The sequence below is a fragment of the Eriocheir sinensis genome, chromosome 31 (genome assembly GCF_024679095.1).
Source record: "Eriocheir sinensis breed Jianghai 21 chromosome 31, ASM2467909v1, whole genome shotgun sequence".
NCBI classification, from domain to species: domain Eukaryota; kingdom Metazoa; phylum Arthropoda; class Malacostraca; order Decapoda; family Varunidae; genus Eriocheir; species Eriocheir sinensis.
In genome coordinates this window covers 8,976,624-8,996,240 of record NC_066539.1, presented here as the reverse complement: position 1 = coordinate 8,996,240, position 19,617 = coordinate 8,976,624, and the positions used below count along the sequence as shown (strand labels likewise).

General features: G+C 45.6%; 1 protein-coding gene across 1 annotated transcript in view; it reads right to left on the bottom strand.

The window, feature by feature from the left end:
* Nucleotides 1–19,617, bottom strand: part of LOC127005883 (uncharacterized) — a 265,537-nt gene that overhangs the window by 58,881 nt on the left and 187,039 nt on the right. The gene's annotated exons all lie outside the window — the stretch shown is intronic.

Below are 19,617 nucleotides of genomic sequence, written 5' to 3'. Positions count from 1 at the left end.
CATTATTATTCTCTTCTCTTCTTCAACAACTCCCCTTTATTCCTCCCTCCCCTTTTCTCTCCATATTTTTCCCTCCAAGACTTGGCTGACACTTTCTCCTCTCCAACCCGTGACAAACTCCTCCCCTTCCCTCTCTCCTCTTTTTTATCTTCCTCTTTTTTTTATTATGCTTCCAAGACTGACTCGCTTCATGGCACCTCCTCCAACACTTGATCAACTCCTCTCTGCTCTCCTCCTTCCTTCTTCCGCCCTTATTTTTCTTTCCCAGTGTTCTGTCTCCTCGCTTCATGGCCACTTGATCAACTTTCACTGCATTACTCCTTCCTTCTTGTTCCGTCTTTTCCCCGTCCATTTTTCACCACTGACTCTGGAACACCACCACCTCATTCGTCCCTCTCCGTTCTTCTGTCTTTTTTCCTTATAATTTTTTAACCTTCAAGACTTTGTAGGCACTAAATCAACTCATCCCTGTCTCTTTCATACTCGTTCTGTCTTTTCCTATCTATTTTTCAGCTCGGGGACACTAACTCACCTCATCTCTGTCACTTTCCATTCTTCGCCCGTCTCTTTTTTTTTTTATTATTTCACCTCCAAGACTTCGCAAACATTAAAGGAACTCAATCATGTCCCCTTTCCATTTCTCGTCTTTTTCCTATCTGTTTTTCACCTCTTTAACTCGGGGACACTAACTCAACGCATGTCTATCACCTTCCATTCTTCGTCCGTCTTCTTTTTTTTTTATTTCACCTCCAAGACTTCGCAAACATTAAAGGAACTCAATCATGTCCCCTTTCCATTTCTCGTCTTTTTCCTATCTATTTTTCACCTCTTTAACTCGGGGACACTAACTCAACTCATGTCTATCACCTTCCATTCTTCGCCCATCTTCTTTTTTTTATTATTTCACCTCCAAGACTTCGCAAACATTAAAGGAACTCAATCATGTCCCCTTTCCATCTTTCGTCTTTTTCCTATCTATTTTTCACCTCTTTAACTCGGGGACACTAACTCAACTCATGTCTATCACCTTCCATTCTTCGTCCGTCTTCTTTTTTTTTTATTTCACCTCCAAGACTTCGCAAACATTAAAGGAACTCAATCATGTCCCCTTTCCATCTCTCGTCTTTTTCCCATCTATTTTTCACCTCTGTAACTCGGGGACACTAACTCAGCTCATGTCTATCACCTTCCATTCTTCGTCCGTCTTCTTTTTTTTATTATTTCACCTCCAAGACTTCACAAACATTAAAGCAACTCAATCATGTCCCCTTTCCATCTTTCGTCTTTTTCCTATCTATTTTTCACCTCTGTAACTCGGGGACACTAAATCAGCTCATCCCTGCCCCATTCTATTCATCTTTCGTCTTTTTTTCTTTTTATCGTTTCACCCTCAAGACTCTGTAGACATTAAATCAACTCATCCTTGCCCCCTTTGTACTCCGCTTCCGTCTTTTTATTATTATTTCATCTCCAAGATTGAAAACACTAAATCAACTCAGCCCTGTCCCATCCTTTTCGTCTTTCATCTTTTTCCTTTTTATTATTTCACCTTCAAGATTTCGAAGACAGCAAAGCAACTCATTCGTATCCGTTTTCATCCTTTTTCGTTTTTTTTTCTTTTCTTTTCCGTTATCTCCAAAATTGTAGATACTAAAGTTAATGAGCTCATCCCTGTCCCATTCCATCCTCTTTCCGTTGGTTTTTCTTTCCATAATTCCACCTCCAACACTGTAGACATTAAATAAACTCTTTCCTGTTTCTTCCCTTTATTTTTCTACCTCCTTCCTTTCTATTCTTTCACCTCCAAAAACCTACGAACACTGAAATAACTCATCCCTGTCCCATTCCATCCTTTTTCCGTTGTTTTTTCTTTCCATTATCTCACCTCCAACACTGTATACATTAAATCAACTCATTCCTGTTTCTTCCCTTTATTTTTCTATCTCTTTCCTTTCTATTCTTTCACCTCCAAGAACCTGCTGACACTGAAACAACTCATCCCTGTCCCATACCTTCCCTTTTCCGTCATGTCTCCCTTCCATCATCTCGTCTCCCAAACTCTGCAGACACTAAATCAACTCATCCCTCTCCCTTTCCATTCTTTTCCACCTCCTTTTACTCTTTCCTTTCTTTTGCCTCCAATATCTTGCGGGGGACAATACTAGCCTCAAAACTTTACCAACCAACTTCCTCCTCCTCCTCCTCGCCCCTTTCCTCCTCCGTTTGTTTTCCTGATCTCCTTTCTTCTTCTTTTAGTCTCAATGCTCGCCGGACATCTTCCCTTCAACACTCGACGAACTTCTCTCTTCTTCTCTCCTCCTCTTCTATCTTTTCCTTCCCACTTTTTTTATTACTTTTTCTTATCACCTCCGAGGACTCGACAGCCACTAAATCACTTCGACCTCGCTCCGTCTTTCCCTTTTTCCGTTTATTTTCCGTTCACCTTTTTTTTCTTTTTTGGCTTTTTTTGTGCCTTCAGTAGTTGGCGATGGACACTTATCTTCTCAACACTTGGCCATCACCAGCTCCCCTTCGGCCCCTTCCTCCGTGTCCTTCCATGTCCTCTTTCTCTCCCTGTCTTTTTTGTGATACTCGCCGGATATTTTCCCCTCACACTTGATCAACTCCCTGTCTGTCACTGTCTCCTTTCATCTGTCCCCTTCCCTCCCCTTTTTTCCCTCCCATTCCTCGTGTTTGTTTTTCATCACAGAAGACCTGGCCGATTCTAAGCCTCCCATGTTCCCTTAGCTCTCCGTCTCTTTCTGGTTCCTTTTTTCTCCCGTTTCTCCTTGACATGACCGAATCTTAGTTTTTGGGTGCCTCTACGGGTCAGGAAAAGGATGGGAAGAAGTGGTTGTCGATGAGAGGAAGGTAGGAGAGTGGTCAGCAAGAGAAGCATGAGAGTAGAAGTATTAGGCTTTCGAAAGAGGAATTCATTAGTAAGAGGTGACGTTAGGTTAGCTAGAGAGAAAATAAGAGGAGAATGAAAGCTTGGTGGAGGAGGAAGGAATATAGGAATTGTAAAACTCAAATGGACTGAAAGGTGAAAGGCAGGAATGGAAGCAGTTTTAGGCAGGGAGAGTAGGATGTGAGACGGTTAGGAGGATGTTAGGAAGGATGTTAGAGAAAAAAAACACGAGAAGGAAGGTTGAAGTATAAACAGTTTCAGGCATGGAGAGTAGAATGCAAGGAGAAGGCAAGGCTGGGGAAATGTTAGGAACAGATGCTGTAGGACGTGAGAGAAGCACCACGAAAAGGAAGGTAAAAATATACTCACTTTTAGGCTTGTGAGTAAAGGATGAAGCGATAAAAGAAAACGAATTGTAAGGGAAAAATATAAAAACATGCAGAAGAGAGAACAACTAAAAGGAGAAAGGCAGGAATATAGGCAACACTAGGACGAGGGGATATTTAAGGGAGAGGCTCAAGGTATAGAAATATTGCAAACTGTTGGAACGAAGGAAGAACTGAGAGGAGGAAGACTGGGATATAGGTGGATTCAGGCCAGTGGGGTGGGTGGGGGAGAAGGATCTTGGAACTCGCTTTGTCACCCCAAGACCCAGACAGGAGGAGGAGGAGAAGAAGGAGGAGGAAGAAGTAGAAGAGGAAGAAGAGGAGGTGCTGGGTGTTGGGAGCGGGCCAGGCCGAGGCGGATGCTAAGCTATGCCCCGTCCCACCGCCGCCTCCCTGACCCCTGGCACAATACACTGACTTATACCCCGCGGCTGATAGCATTGTGGGGCCGGCGAGTGATGTAGCGGCGGCGTAATAGGGGCGGGGTAATGAGCTTGCTGGATGGGTGTGTGGCTGACTGGCGGGCTGGCTGGCTCTTGTGTTTCCGAGTGTTGTTGGCGTCGCTTCTCTTCCCGCTTCTCCTGTCTCGCTTTACACACATTTAGATAGGTGGTTAATGATCGTTCCTAGGTATATCTGGGCTCGTTTATTTTGCTCCTATTACCTTTATTTCAGTCTTGCTTTACTCCGAACACGACACAGCACCAGGCAAGTGTAGATAAGTGGTTAGTGATTGTGATAGCTGTCCTTCGGTATATCTTGGTCAATGTGTTTCGCTCTCGTTGCCTTTGGTTCAGTCCTCCCTTACACAGCGCCAGGAATGTTTAGATAGAGGTTAATGATCATGATAGCTGTCCTTAGGTATATCTGGGTTAATATGTTTCGCTCCTGTTGCCATTGCTTGTCTTCCTTTACTCCGGTCATGACGCAGCATCCAGTAAGCCAAGATTTGTCCGCACGGGGAAAGGCCATAACCCAGATACCGTCCATTGTTGAGTGCGAGAACTGGGATGTATCCGGCCTCGTGGTTTTCATCCCTGCCGTTGCTTTTGTCTCGCGCTCCGCCTTCAGTGACACAACACCTGTCATGCTTACCTCCTAGATTTCCGCGAGCGCTGCAGGTGATAATCGTAATAGCTGTTCATTAGGTGCGTGTTTGTCTCCGCGGGTGTTTGGGTCTCGCTTATCCGTTGTTAATGTGCGTCGCTGTGTCGGTGTGCAATGGTGGCTGTGGTGGAGGTGGTGGTGTGGCTTTGGTGTGGTGTTTGTGTGACCCCGAGACAAGGGAACATCATATCTCTGAGGTGATGAGACTGGTGGTGGTGGTGGTGGTGGTGAACATAACTCCTCCGCTCGTGATAAGAGTGGAGAGAAGGGGAATGGTGATGGGGGGGGTGATGGAAGAGGCTCAAAGTAATGGGGATGGAGGGCAGGGCAGGGGAGTAGTGGTGGTGTTGAGGGTGAGGGTGATGGTGTTGCTGGTGGTGGTGGTGGTGGTGGTGGGAAGGATGAATATCTCTCCACTAAAGTGATGGGATGGAAAAGGGAGAGATATTGTTGTGGTGATGGAGATAGTGTCGGTGCCGTTGTTGCTGCTGTGGTGGTGGTGGATTGGTGGTGGTGGTGGTGGTGGTGGAGGTGAGGATACATACCACTCCACTGAGGTTGATTGAAGTACAGAAAAGTAGTGATGGTAATAGAGTTTGTGATGTTAATAGTGATGGTGGTGAGGGTTTGGGGGCTGGTGGTGAAGGGGATGATGAGGGTGGTAGTGGTGATGACGGCCCAGTGATGTAAATGATGTTAAGGGTGGTGAATGTTTTGCTAGTGGTGGTGATGAAGCTACTGGTGATGGTGGTGATAGCAGAACCCTGGTGATGACGTTGAAGCTAGTGGTGATAATGGTACTGATTGTGGTGGTGGTGGTGGTAGTAGAAGCGGAGTTAGTGGAGGTGGAGATAGTGGTAGTGATGATGGTAGTAGAGCTATCGCGGTGGTGGTGGTGGTGGTTGTGGTAGGCATAACGATACTGGAGGTGATAGTGGTGGTGGTAGTGGTGGTGGTGGTGGTGGTGATAGTGGTGGTGGTGGAGCTGGTAGGCATAACTATAGTGGTGGTGATAGTGGTGGTGATAGTGGTGGTGGTGGTGGTGGTTCCCCTCTTCCCAGACTGATCCCTCCTGAATCCCTGTGCTTGTGTGTGTGTGTGTGTGTGTGTGTGTGTGTGTGTGTGTGTGTGTGTGTGTGTGTGTGTGTGTGTGTGCGAGGGGACTGACAGGGCTGGATGTATTTAAAACAGGCCACGCGGCGCCCCTCCACATACACACACACACGCACACACACACACACACACACACCTGTTCTTTATTGCCCTCGTCGCCCCAGCAGCCTCACAGCCTCCCCTCAGCAACCCACCTATCACGTGACCTAGTGCTGACGCTTGTGCTGACTCGGGTATTGAGGATCTGCTGACGCTATCCTGAAGTGCTGACTGTATTGACGATATACGGACGCTCTGTTAATGTATTGCTGACGCTGGTGTTGATGATGTTTTGCTGACGTTTTGCTGACTGATGTTATTATTACTGGGCTGACTCTTAACTGACGCTCTGTTATTGCACTGCAGACGCTCGTGCTGACTCCTGTGCTGACATTGACGCCGTAAATACTGTCACTTTGCTTCATCATTGTCTTGCATCATCAAGAAACAATCAGTCAATCATCAATCAATCAGTCAGTCGATCAATCCATCATCAGGACACCTCTCCTCCCGAAATTGACCCGTCTTTCGACCACCTCTTTGGATTCTTTTTAGGAGCAGCGAGTAGCGGGCTTTTTTTATTTATTATTGTTTCCTTTTTCGTGCCCTTGAGCTGTCTCCTTTGTTGTAAAAAAATAAATCATTCGAAGTCTCAGGAACTCGAATGGTGTGGATGTATGTTTTATTTTTTTGCATAATTCTGAACTCATACATCTTTTCCTTTTCCATTTGTACCTGTAATTTTCTCTCCATAAGGTAAATCATGTAGAGGGAGAAGTATATTATCCTTAACACAAAGGGTTGTATTTTAAGACACCATCATTTCTCACATCAACTATTTCTAAAGGTCAAAGAGGGGATCAATGGGGTTTTCATGAGTGTTTTTTAAGGTTCATGGCACAGAAGAAGGGTCAAACTACCACCAGGGTCATAAAGCTACCCCTGGAAAGGCCTGCAGCTCCTACGAAAGCCATGTTAAATATGTGAACTTGGGCGACGAAATGTTTTAAAATACGACCCAAAGCCTAATCCCATTACCCGCCTCTTCCCCTTGTATGCCCTTGTTCTCTTTTCTGTCCAGCTGTAGTGTCATGCATAAGTGATGTAGAGGCAGATTGTTGGTACATGCTAATGGTCCTAAGTCACCCTCCCCTTCTCTCTATGCACCTCTCCTCTTCTCTCTCTTGATTATGCACCCGCTCTCTCTTATCTGTCTCTCTCTCTCTCTTTGCTCCTGCTTTATAATTACGCATTCGATCCCTTCTCTCTGTTATCCTTCTCTGTAACCATTCATCTGTACTCTGCCTTCTTTCTTTGATCATCCACTTAATCTAATCTCTATCCACTTTCTATACAATCATAATCCACACATCCTCTCTATGCATATTCTTTGCAGTCATTCATCTGTATTCTGCTTTCTTTTATTATGTATTCAATCTCTTCTCTGTCCACCTCCTCTTCAGTCACAATCCACATATTCTCTTTTAACTGTATTCATCTTTTCCATATGCACCTGTTCGCCTCTCCTCTCCTCTCCTCTTTTTTTTTCCTCTCCTCTCCTCTCCTCTCCTCTCCTCTTTTTTTTTCCTCTCCTCTTTTTTTTTCCTCTCCTCTCCTCTCCTCTCCTCTCCTCATCTCTCCTCCCATCTCATCCCCTCTTCTCTCCTCTCCTCTCCTCTCCTCTCCTCCCGTCTCCTCTCCTCTCCTCTCCTCTCCTCTCTTCTCCTCTCCTCTCTCCTCCCTCTCTCCACCTGTTACGTGCAGCATCTCGCGCCGCACACCATCCCTCCCAGTAAAAAAAAAAAAATAATAATAATAGATGCCCAGCTCCGAACATTTTGCTGTCCCCGGGCAACAACCCTTTCCGTAAATACGAAGTAGTACGAAATAAAAATTCAATATGTTTTATTTTTCCATCCTGCAACACAGACGAGCGGCGTCCCGCGGGAATCCTTCATATAAAATAAAAATCCCGGAGACCTTTGTTGTGGGAAACCTCGATTGTAAGTTAAAAGTGAAGTCCCAGCTGGCGGCAGGGACGGCGGGGAGGCAGGGACACAGAGGCAGAGAGATACAGGAAGACTGGGACACAGGCAGGCAGGGACGGCGGGGAGGCAGGGACTCAGAGGCAGAGAGATACAGGAAGACGGGGACACAGACAGGCAGGGACGGCGGGGAGGCAGGGACACAGAGGCAGAGAGATACAGGAAGACGGCGACACAGACAGGCAGGGACGGCGAGGAGGCAGGGACACAGAGGCAGAGAGATTCAGGAAGACGGGGACACAGACAGCCAGGGACGTCGGGGAGGCAGGGACACAGAAGCAGAGAGATTCAGGAAACCGGGGACACAGACAGGCAGGGACGGCGAGGAGGCAGGGACACAGAGGCAGAGAGATTCAGGAAGACGGGGACACAGACAGGCAGGGACGTCGGGGAGGCAGGGACACAGACAGGCAGGGACGGCGAGGAGGCAGGGACACAGAGGCAGAGAGATTCAGGAAGACGGGGACACAGACAGGCAGGGACGGCGAGGAGGCAGGGACACAGAGGCAGAGAGATTCAGGAAGACGGGGACACAGACAGGCAGGGACGTCGGGGAGGCAGGGACACAGAGGCAGAGAGATTCAGGAAGACGGGGACACAGACAGGCAGGGACGGCGGGGAGGCAGGGACACAGAGGTAGAGATTCAGGAAGACGGGGACACAGACAGGCAGGGACGTCAGAGGCAGGGACACAGAGGCAGAGATTCAGGAAGACGGGGACACAGACAGGCAGGGACGTCGGGGAGGCAGGGACACAGAGGCAGAGAGATACAGGAAGACGGGGACACAGACAGGCAGGGACGGCGGGGAGGCAGGGACACAGAGGTAGAGAGATACAGGAAGACGGGGACACAGACAGGCAGGGACGGCGGGGAGGCAAGGACACATAGGTAGAGAGATACAGGAAGACGGGGACACAGACAGACAGAGACAGACAGGCAGAGATAGGGAGACTGGGACACAGAGGCAGAGGAGGACACAGAAAGACAGGCAGAGACAGGAAGAGAGGCACATAAACAGAGACAGGTAGACAGATACACAGAAAGAAACAGTAAGACGGGAACACAGACAAACAGACAGGAAGGAACACAGAAACAGAGACAGTAGTACGGTGACAGAGAAATATAGATAGGATGATGGAGATAAAAAGAGACAGACAAATAGACATAACACACAGGGAAACAGACACAACGAGATAAAGAAAAGGGAGACAGAACGGTTCGACAGGAAGACAGACAAAGACAGGCAGACAAGCACACACAGACATACAAAGAGACGGGGAAGTAAAAGGTGAAACATGGAAACAGATAGACAGACAGGCAAGCAGGCAGGCAGGCAGGCAGAGAGACGGGTAGGCAAGCAGGCTGGGGCACAAAAAACAACAACAACAAAAATACACTGACAGAGAAAAAGGAGACAAAGACAAATGGACACACACGTACACGCTTACGCACACGGACATGGACATCACCCCCCCCTTCCCCCCCCCCCCCCCTTCCCCCCACCCACCCCTTCACGCACACACTCACGCGGCCTCCACCTGCTGTCGCCGCCTCCGCCACTGACACAAAACGTAACATGATAAAACGAAGCATCATTAAAACGAAACAGACTCGTCCCCCGTTAAAAGAACATGTTTAAGTCTTGTAATTAATTCATTTGTTGAGAATCTGGATGGGATGTTATTATTATTATTATTATTATTATTATTTGTTGTTATTATTATTATTATTATTATTATTATTATTATTATTATTATTATTATTATTATTATTATTATTATTATTATTATTATTATTTTTCTATTCTCTTGGTCGTAGTCGTCAAGGGTCGTAGTAGTCGTAGTAGTGGTAGTAGTAGTAGTAGTAGTAGTAGTCTGGGTAGTGGTTTTCGTGGTCTGTGCAGTAGCCGGTCAGTCAGTCAGTCAGTCAGTCACTCACTCACTCACATATTCATTCACTCACCCTTTTAATTACAAACTCACTCACTCACTCATTCACTCACTCAAAGACCCTCACAACTTCCCACCCACTCTCACTTACCCATGAACCCTCACAACCTCTCATTCACTTATTCATACTCACTCTCACTCTCACTCATTCACTCACTCACTCACTCACGCAAGAAGCCTCACAACCTCGCACGCACGCTAATTGCCTCGCCAGAATCGAATTTAATTACTCCCGGTGGTTCAGGTTTCCCCCCATAATTAGCGTTTTGCCCTTCACAGGTAGACTATTGAATGGCTGGAGGCTTTTTCTTGTTTTTCTTTTCGGGGAAGTTGGGTGACCGGCCCGACCCGCTCGCCCGGCTCTCTTGGCTCATTACGCTGTTTTCGCAAAGTCGTGGCGGCATTAATAAGGAAGGAAAATTGTTCTCGTGTGTTGGCTGCAGCAAACCCTACCTGTGCACCGCCGCTAATGAGTGAACAGGTGCATACATACAGACAAACTTACACACAGATACATACACATTCAGCCACGCTCTGCACCCCTCTAGAACTTGAGACCAACTTTTTGTGTGTATTTAAAGCGTTTGATTTTTATTTTTTTTCATTGCCCTCAACATTTTTTATTCTTTAGGCGATTTGAATGTTATTTGATGATGCGAAGGAATGGTATTTACTCCTTTCAGCATGACGTATCGCCTATTTTTTTCAACGTCGTGTTAGACTAGTATCAATGATGTGACTGATTTGTCCTTTCTGATTAGTTTCTCAAGGCGTGGTTAGTTGGATTTGCTGAACTTTTAATATCACTTTTTTACGACTGACTTTCCGATTTTTTTTTTTACATCAAAGGAGACACCACAAGGGCACACAGAAAAAGGAAACAACAATGAAAAAAAAGTCCGCCACTCGCCGCTCCCGTAAAGAATCCGAGGAGGTGGACGAAAGAGCAGTCAATTACGTGAGAAGAGGTGTTCTGATACCTTCCTCTTGAATGAATTTGAATATGAAACAATATGTCGACTTTGTAAAAATCCAAACTTTTTTAACTAACTCCACCCCCAAAAATAGCATCGAAAAATCAAACTAGCCACACAACTTAATAAATACTAATACGACGGTCCTTATGTCTCCTAAATTTGACTACGGTGGGCTTAGACACCAGCCATTACGGTGTTTTTTTAGGCACCTTTCTGCTGCCATTATCCTTTTTCCCATATCACGTTCACCTTTCTTCCGCGTCTCCCATATAAACCCTTTTGTAGTCTCTCTAACCTCCAGCTCGCTTTGCTCCAGTCCTTCTCTTTTTACAGGCGCTTCGAATGCTCCCTAATTTTCTTTCACTCTTCAGTATAATCTATCTCGCTCTTCTCCACTCAGTGCCCTTACATTGCTTTTTTTTCCTCAGTTCCCCTGTGCCATTATGTATTCACTCCTTTTCCAGCAGTCTCTCTTATTATAGTCCTTTCGATTACTCCCTAACGTCTTCTTGTTCCCCTTATATTTCTCTTTTTTTTTTGTTAGCTTCCCTCTCTCATCATTTAAATTTCTCCTTAACCTCCTCTCTTTGCCCTAATATTTTCCTCCTTTTCGCATATCACTCCTCTCCCCTCCCTAACCCACTTCTATCCCTCGACTACGCTTTTCCCTGTCCGCCTCGTTTTTCTCCTCCGCTATACGAGTACCGTCTATTTGCACTGCTGTCCCCCCCCCCCCGTTTTCTTCTTCAAGCCACAACAGCCCCGGTGAGTACTACAAGGGGAAACTTTTGTCGCTGCGTTGTTGTTGTTTGATAATGCCGCGTGAGAAAGGGGAGGGGGGGGGTTGGGTGGTGGGCTTGAAAAAAGTGTGCCAAATTTAATGTGTTATGTGTGGGCGTGGGTGTTTTGTTGTTGTTGTTCGTTATTGTTGTTTTTGTTGTTATTGCTGTTGGTCTTGTTATCGTTGCTGTTGCTGCTGTTGTTGTTTTCCTTGTGTTTGGGTGTGTGTGGAAGTTTTTTTTTGTTGTTGTGATATGCCTTTCTAACACACACACACACACACACACACACACACACACACACACACACACACTAAGGTTTCGTTTTATCCCTCCTCTAACTTTCATTAAACTTTCGTCTCGCTCGTAAACCTTTCCTATCACCAGTTTACTTTGCTTCCTCTGCTTTTTTTTTTTTTTTTTAGTTTCTCTCTCTCTCTCTCTCTCTCTCTCTCTCTCTCTCTCTCTCTCTCTCTCTCTCTCTCTCTCTCTCTCTCTCTCTCTCTCTCTCTCTCTCTCTCTCTCTCTCTCTCTCTCTCTCTCTCTCTCTCTCTCGTTATATATATTACCTCAACAGGAAAATATGTAACACTATATAATATTCGATGCAGCAATATTGTGTCGAGATACCAACGTGGTTTAGTAATCAAATCAAGCGATATATTCAGCCGAGCGACGGACTGTAAAACGTAGGACGAGAGAGAGAGAGAGAGAGAGAGAGAGAGAGAGAGAGAGAGAGAGAGAGAGAAAATGTTGAAGGTTTTTATTTCGTCACAAGGATTGAATTCGGCCCTTTGAATAGTCCACTAAACGGCATTATTATAGTATTTATGGACTTATTAATAAGGTTTCAGTCATTATGGCGCCGCGTAAAGAGAAACCTAAATTTACACCACATCTCGGTTCTCTATTCAAGTAGATGATTCACACCGTACCGAACACACACACACACACACACACACACACACACACACACACACACACACACACACACACACACACACACACACACACACAAAGAAAGGAGAACAAACAAGCTAAACAAAACAAGAACAATACAAAGCCTAAAAAGAGATAAACACAAACAAACAAACAAAAACGAAAACAAAAGAAAGAGACAACACAACCCTTACATAGGAAAACCAAAGTAATGAGAGAAAAAGCTGAGATTAATCCTAAAGCATACCTGAGCATCATACACACACACACACACACACACACACACACACACACACACACACACACACACACACACACACACACACACACACACACCAGCTCTATATTTCATTTTCCTCAACACAAGCTTAAATTCGTCTCCATCGCTTGTATAAATTATAATCATTATACATATCTCTTCTTAATTATGTATGAAGGTAATGACGCATGGTGCTGTTTGAAATTAAAATCGCTCACCAAATTTCCCTGCATACATTTATTTGTTTTATTATATGGATTCAATGGCGCTCAATGAAATAAAAGATAGCATTGAATCGCTCGGCCTTGGTAGAAAATGTTTATCTCGAGCTTATTGGTAACGATGTGAAAATTATTAATCTCGCTAATTATATTTACGAAAAAAGTGTTTGAAGTGACTTCTATTAGCACGTTTCCAGCATCACGTCCATCTTTCAGAAGGTGACAAATAACCGCCTATATGCAGGCCAATTAGTTCCCGTCGGGGAGAGGAAATATCCCGAAGGCCGTGAGAGGAGAGGCTCCGGGGCAGTTTTGTGGCTGAGCCCTAATTGGAAGCTATCATTAGCTGGCCAGCCTCAGCCACCGACCCGCAGGCGAGGCAACGAAGTGTTCAGCGAAGCGACGATAACTTAACATTGTGTAGATTAATAGTAGGCCTAAATTTTCGGGTTATTATAGGGTACTCCGATTCAGTCAGCTTGTTAGCGATCGCTGTCCAAGAGTAGCATAGCATAATTATCGTAGCATAAGACACCATGACTTGATAAAACACAACAGCGTATCGTTACATAACACTGAACATAACAGCAGCGCAAAACACAGCACAGCACAGCTCAGAATATCGCAGGGCAACACAAGATATGGTACCCAGATTAATGAGAAGCAGCCCTTGCATAATCTTGCGTGTTTACGTCAACAACTCAGTAGCTGGGCTGGTCCCGGGGTCAAAAATGATGCCCTTAAGAAAGCCTTGTAGCTGTGTGAGTTCTTTGTGCCACCTGCAGGGACTAGGTTAAGGAACAGCGCTTTTCATGTCTCCCAAAGAGTTCATAATTCATTTACGTGTTTAAAATCCTCGTGTGTTTTCTTGGAGATTCATTTTTTAACGAAGCTATGAAAGGAACAATGAGACAGCTGCGACTTTATACTCATACATATTTACACGAGGTATTTTCTCCCTAGTCTTATGTAACATCATTTCAAGACTTTATTACATTCCTTTTAGTTATGAGAGACGTCGGCCCTTTATTAAAGTCATCCAACCCAGCCTCGAGTTTAGAGTAAAGAATCACTAACCAAACGCGCTTAAAGGCTCGGGAGACGGAGATCAGCGCAGTGGCAACGAGCATCAGGGCGGCTAACACGACCCGCCCCGTGTTTTGCCTCCCGTTCAGCGCGGCACAGCACAATAAACGCGTCCGAAGAGCTTATTGACCTGTCCGTGTTTGATGAAGGCGGATCAGGCAGCGTCATGTTATTAGATTCAATGGCAAACCGCCGACAATGAACCAGCGCTCGATGCGGCCGGCGATTATGTACAAAGCTATGCCAATATTGCTGCCTGTCCCCCGTTGTCGCTTGAGCTGAGTACCTGTCTGTGAGTGTTTGTTTCTGTGTGTTTTTGTATCTGTGCATGTGTGTGTGTGTGTGTGTGTGTGTGTGTGTGTGTGTGTGTGTGTGTGTGTGTGTGTGTGTGTGTGTGTGTGTTCGTGTTTGTTCCTTCCTCTGTCTCTTTTTGTCTGTTTTTCCGTGTTCACGTGTTTGCTTGCTTGTCTGTCTGTGTACATCCGTTTGTTTGTGTCTCCTTCTATATATCCGTCTATCTGTGGGTCTGTCTGTCTATTTGTCTCTTTCATTGTCTATCTATCTATCTATCTACACACACACACACACACACACACACACACACACACACACACACACACGAGTTCTTGCAAGGCTCAGGCGTTCGATTGGACTATCCTCGTTGCTGGTCGGGTGTCGTGAATACCATTGATGGCCCAGTTATCGTCGGGGGCGCAGAAAGCATCGTAGTGAAGTGAATCATCATCATCATCATCATCATCATCGTCGTCGTGAGATAAGGGATGGTTGGCTGCCTGGCTACTGGGATGCTGTTTTTGTGGTGGTAGTGGTGGTGGTGGTGTAGGTGGTCGTAGTGGTGATGGTGGTGGTTATGGTCGATAAAAGTCACTGCTTTTTCTATTACAGCTGCTATTTCCTTTACTATTACCACTACTATTACCACCACCACCACTACTACTACTACTAATGATAATAATAATAATAATAATAATAATAATAATAATAATAATAATAATAATAATAATAATAATAATAATAATAATAATAATAATACACGTCTACTACTACTACTTCGACCCTTCCTCCTCCTTCATAATCGAGTTTTCCTCTTTAATTAAGGAAAAATAATCACTTTTCATCGCTACCTCTTCCACATCTTTGTCTTTGTTTTGTCATGGTCATCGTTATTGTTTTAGTCATTGTTTTTGTTCCTCATCTTCACTACTTCTTCCTTTTTTTTTCCTTTTTATCTTCCGTGATTCTATTTTATTTTTCCTTGTTCCCCTCATCGTCCTCATTCTCGTTCTTGTCTACATCTACCACCTCTTCTTCCTCTTCCACCTCCTCCACTTCCTTCTCCTCCACCTCTTGCTCCTCCTTTTTCTTTTTTCTTTTTTCTTTCTTTTATTTACACTCATTAATGTCTCAGTCGTTTCTATTTTATAACCTTTATCATCATTGTTCTATCTCCCTCCTCCTTCTCCTCCTCCTCCTCCTCCTCCTCCTCCTCCTCCTCCTCCTCCTTCATCGGCCAGGCCTCACCAACACTCCATTCTTTTGGGCCAATAAAAGTTGTTATGACATCCACTACGTGAGAATAAATAAGGATAACTCTCGCGGGAACACTAAGATAAATAAGTGGCTGGAAAACGAGGGAAAAGTTGTAGGAATCGTTATTTCTCCCGCCGCGGCCACGCTCCTGGTTGCTCTCAGGCCTAACACGACTCCCCTCACATTCCTTTTATCTGTTGTTTGTGCGAATAATGAAGTTACTGAGTTACTGGCTAATATTTGGATGAACTATTTATCTATTTGTTTATTTGTTGTTGTTTTCAGCATGACATATAATTTAACCAGCTCATTTAACGCCTTTGTTGTTGTTGCTTGTTTGTTTGTTTGCTTGTTTGTTTGTGTGTATGTGTTGGGGGGGGGTATACGTTTCGCCCATGGCGCCGATAGGCTTTCTTGGTGGGGCCTGGTGTTCGGCCCCAGCCCATTATGGCGCAGACAAGTGTTTAGAGTAGCGCCATCTTTCTTGGCTCATGCTGCCCTCGTAGCACATCTTTGATCCTCGTTTAGAGAGAATCTAGAGTCTGTGTTGACAGATGGTCTTCAGGACATCATGTGGGTAGTCTTCGGCCACTCGGCGATGACTGAAAAATTCACAGCTTGTAACTGTGGGCGGTACGCGAACCTGCATCCTCCTGTAAGCCGCGCCCATATGCTGACCGCTCAGTTACTGCCCCCTTCCCCCTCCCATCCCCCCTGTGTGTATATGTGTCTGCGTTTGTGTGTTCGTGCATGGGTGCGCGCGTGGCTTTATCTCGTGTTGCTTTATTCATTCAGTAAATACCAAGCATCAAAGACGAAGTATGTCAACAGTGTACCCAGTGCCTTGACCTTGCGTTCCCGCCTTTGAGCATTCACGCGGCGTCAAGCGTTAAAGACAAGATGCATTTCCACAACGGACTCAACACGCCTTTAAACGAGGGCTTCTATTATTATCCGGGAGCAGCCAGCGCTTTCCTGTAGCCCGTGTTCTTGCTCTTAGTTATTCACGCCGCGCTGTGCATCAAGCGTTTAGCGGGACACTGTTTCTCAAAATTAATGGCCCGCATCGTATTGTCGGCCCACACACACACACACACACACACACACACACACACACACACACACACACACACACACACACAGTACAGCCATTTGGGGGAAAACTCGCATTCAGGAATTAAACAGCGGTCAGAAACAAATCACATGACCCCCATACATAAACCCAACTCTGCCTAACTGCCCCCCTGTCCCCCCCTGCTCCCCCTGCGCCCCCCGCCCTCAATATCTCTTCCCCTCTCCAACTCCTCCTCCCCTAACGCTCGTCCCTCCCTTTCCCCTCCCCTGATCGCCTGTCTACCCCTATTCTTTCCCCCTACCCACTCCCCTCAGTTTCTCTTCTCCCTTTCCCCTCCTCCCCCTCCTCCTCCCCTAAAGCTTGTCCCTCCCTTCCCTCCCTTTCCCCTTCCTCCTCGTACACCTCCTCCTCCTACTCCACTGCTCCCCTACCACCCTTTTATCTCTGCTCTCCCTTCCCCTTCTCCCTACTCCATCTATTTCTACTTCCCTGACCCCCTCTCTCTCTACCCTCCCTTTTCCTTCCTCCTAACCTTCTCCTCCTCTCCTGACCCATTTTATCCCTACTCTTATTTCCTTCCTCCTGCTCCTCTCTTGCTCTTCCTCCTCCCCTATCCTCCTGTTCCTCCTGTCACTTCTCCTCCTCCTCCTCCTCCTCCTCCTCCTCCTCCTCCTCCCCTGTCCTCCTGTTCCTCCTATCACTTCTCCTCCTCCTCCTCCTCCTCCTCCTCCTCCTCCTCCTATGGTAAGCTTTGACCTCATACTCCCTCCCCCTTTACCTTCCCCTGCCTTCCTTGTTCTCCTCCTCCTCACTCCTCTTAGCCCTCTTCAACTATTATTGCTACCTACACACACACACACACACACACACACACACACACACACACACACACACACACACACACACACACACACACACACTTTATCCCTCCCATGCTCTTTTCTTCTACCTCAAAATACCACACAATACCACCACCACCACCACCACCGCGCCGGCTCACAACACCGCCATCCACTCCGTCGTCGCCGCCGCCGCAACACCACACAACACCAGCGCCCACACGCATACGAGCCTCGCGCCACCGCCACACAACACCGCAATAAATCCACCCGCGGAGCAATATTCATTCCTCCCCGACCACCACCACCTCCACCACTACCACCACCACCACGACCACCACCACTACAACTACAAAGCCAGCACTACCACCACCAACAGCAGAGACAACAGTACCACAACCACCATTACCATCATCACCACCACTATCACTACCATCACAATTTCCAACACCATTTGCATGAACCCTACCATCACTACCACTACCACCACGGCCCCCGTCACCAGCATCACCACCAGCGTGTCTTCCTCCTCCTCCTCGTCCTTGTCCTCCTTGCGCGCTGCGGCATTGCATTGCTGATTAATTACTAAGATTTGGTTAGGAGAGATTCATTATTATTATTTTTACTATTATTATTATTATTATTATTATTATTATTATTATTATTATTATTATTATTATTATTATTATTATTATTATTATTATTATTATTGTTGTTGTTGTTGTTGTTGTTATCGCTGTTGTTGTTACCGATTTCGTTATTCTTATTGCTTTTATTGTTGTTTTGTAGACATTATTTTTTTCAACACTCAGCCAGTCAGTCAGTCAGTCAGTCAACGGAAGGGGAACGAAGGCAATACTGCGAAACATATTAATTTCCGGGACTTGCCAAAAAAAAAAAAAAAGATAATTAATGATTTCGGGGTAAACATCTCCGCTCATCAGTCACCCATCCAGTCAGTCAGTTAATCAGTCCATCAGTCATTCAGTCAGCTAGTGAGTCTTTGTCTCTCAACAGCTATCCATCATTCGGCCAGTTAATCAGTCACTCAGTTCGAATATTTTTTTCATACATTATAATATACCTAACTTGTCAATGAGAATTATTCATGTAAAAGTGTAGCAAAGATCAGCTAGTGTGCCAGTGCGTGTGTGTGTGTGTGTGTGTGTGTGTGTGTGTGTGTGTGTGTGTGTGTGAGAGAGAGAGAGAGAGAGAGAGAGAGAGAGAGAGAGAGAAAATCCAAGTCAGGCAGTCATTCGGTCCGTCTTAAGGAGTTGGCTATGCAGACTGCGCTGAACTTTGTGTGTGCGTGAGCGAGTGAATCAGTGAGTGAGTTTGACATTCTTGCACTCATTCATCTATTTATGCCGTCATTCATTCATTCATGCACCCAGTCATTCAGTTATTGCCAATAGAAAAGAGACAATAATATGATTCTGATCGAAGCTTCATCATTGGGTCAGTTGGCTGGTCAGGCACTCAGTTAATCAATCAGTCAGTCAGTCAGTCAACCAGTCAGTCAGTTAGTTAGTCTGTCAGTCATCCAGTTAGTTGTTCAGTCAGTCAGTCAGTCGGTTGCTTAGCCAGTCACCCAGTAAGTAGGGTAGTCAGTCAGTCAGTCAATAGATCAACCAGTTAGTCAATCGGTCAGTCAGTTAGTCAGCTATTCAGTCAGTCAGTCAACCAATCCATCAATAACACACACACACACACACACACACACACACACACACACACACACACACACACACACACACACACACACACACACACACACACACACACACACACACACACACACACACACACACACACACACACACACACACACACACACACACACACACACACACACACACACACACACACACACACACACACACACACACACTCACGCAATTATAGTTAGTCAGTGATTCCGTCCATGAGAGAAAATGATAGCCATGTAGCCCTCCCCTAAAGTTCATGTCAGTCAGTCAGTCAGTCAGTCAGCCAGTCAGCCAGACAGCCAGCCAGCCAGCCAGTCAGTCCGAGTTAGTCCGGCCGCCCTCTCCGATGAGTTCTTGCGTGAGTCCGGCAACCCAGACGACGGAAACGAGCGATTCTCATAATTACTTTGACGTGAGTTGAGAATCCTTAACTTGATTACGTTCCAGTTTAACCGATGCCGCAGTGGAGGAAGAGGAGGAGGAGGAGGAAGAGGAAAAGGAAGAGGAAAAGAAAGAAGATGAAGATGATGATGAGTTATTTATATTATTATTATTCTGATGATGATCATGAAAAAGAAAAAGAAAAATTGATGACGATAGAAAAGAAGCAAATAACAATAAAAGGGAGAAAAG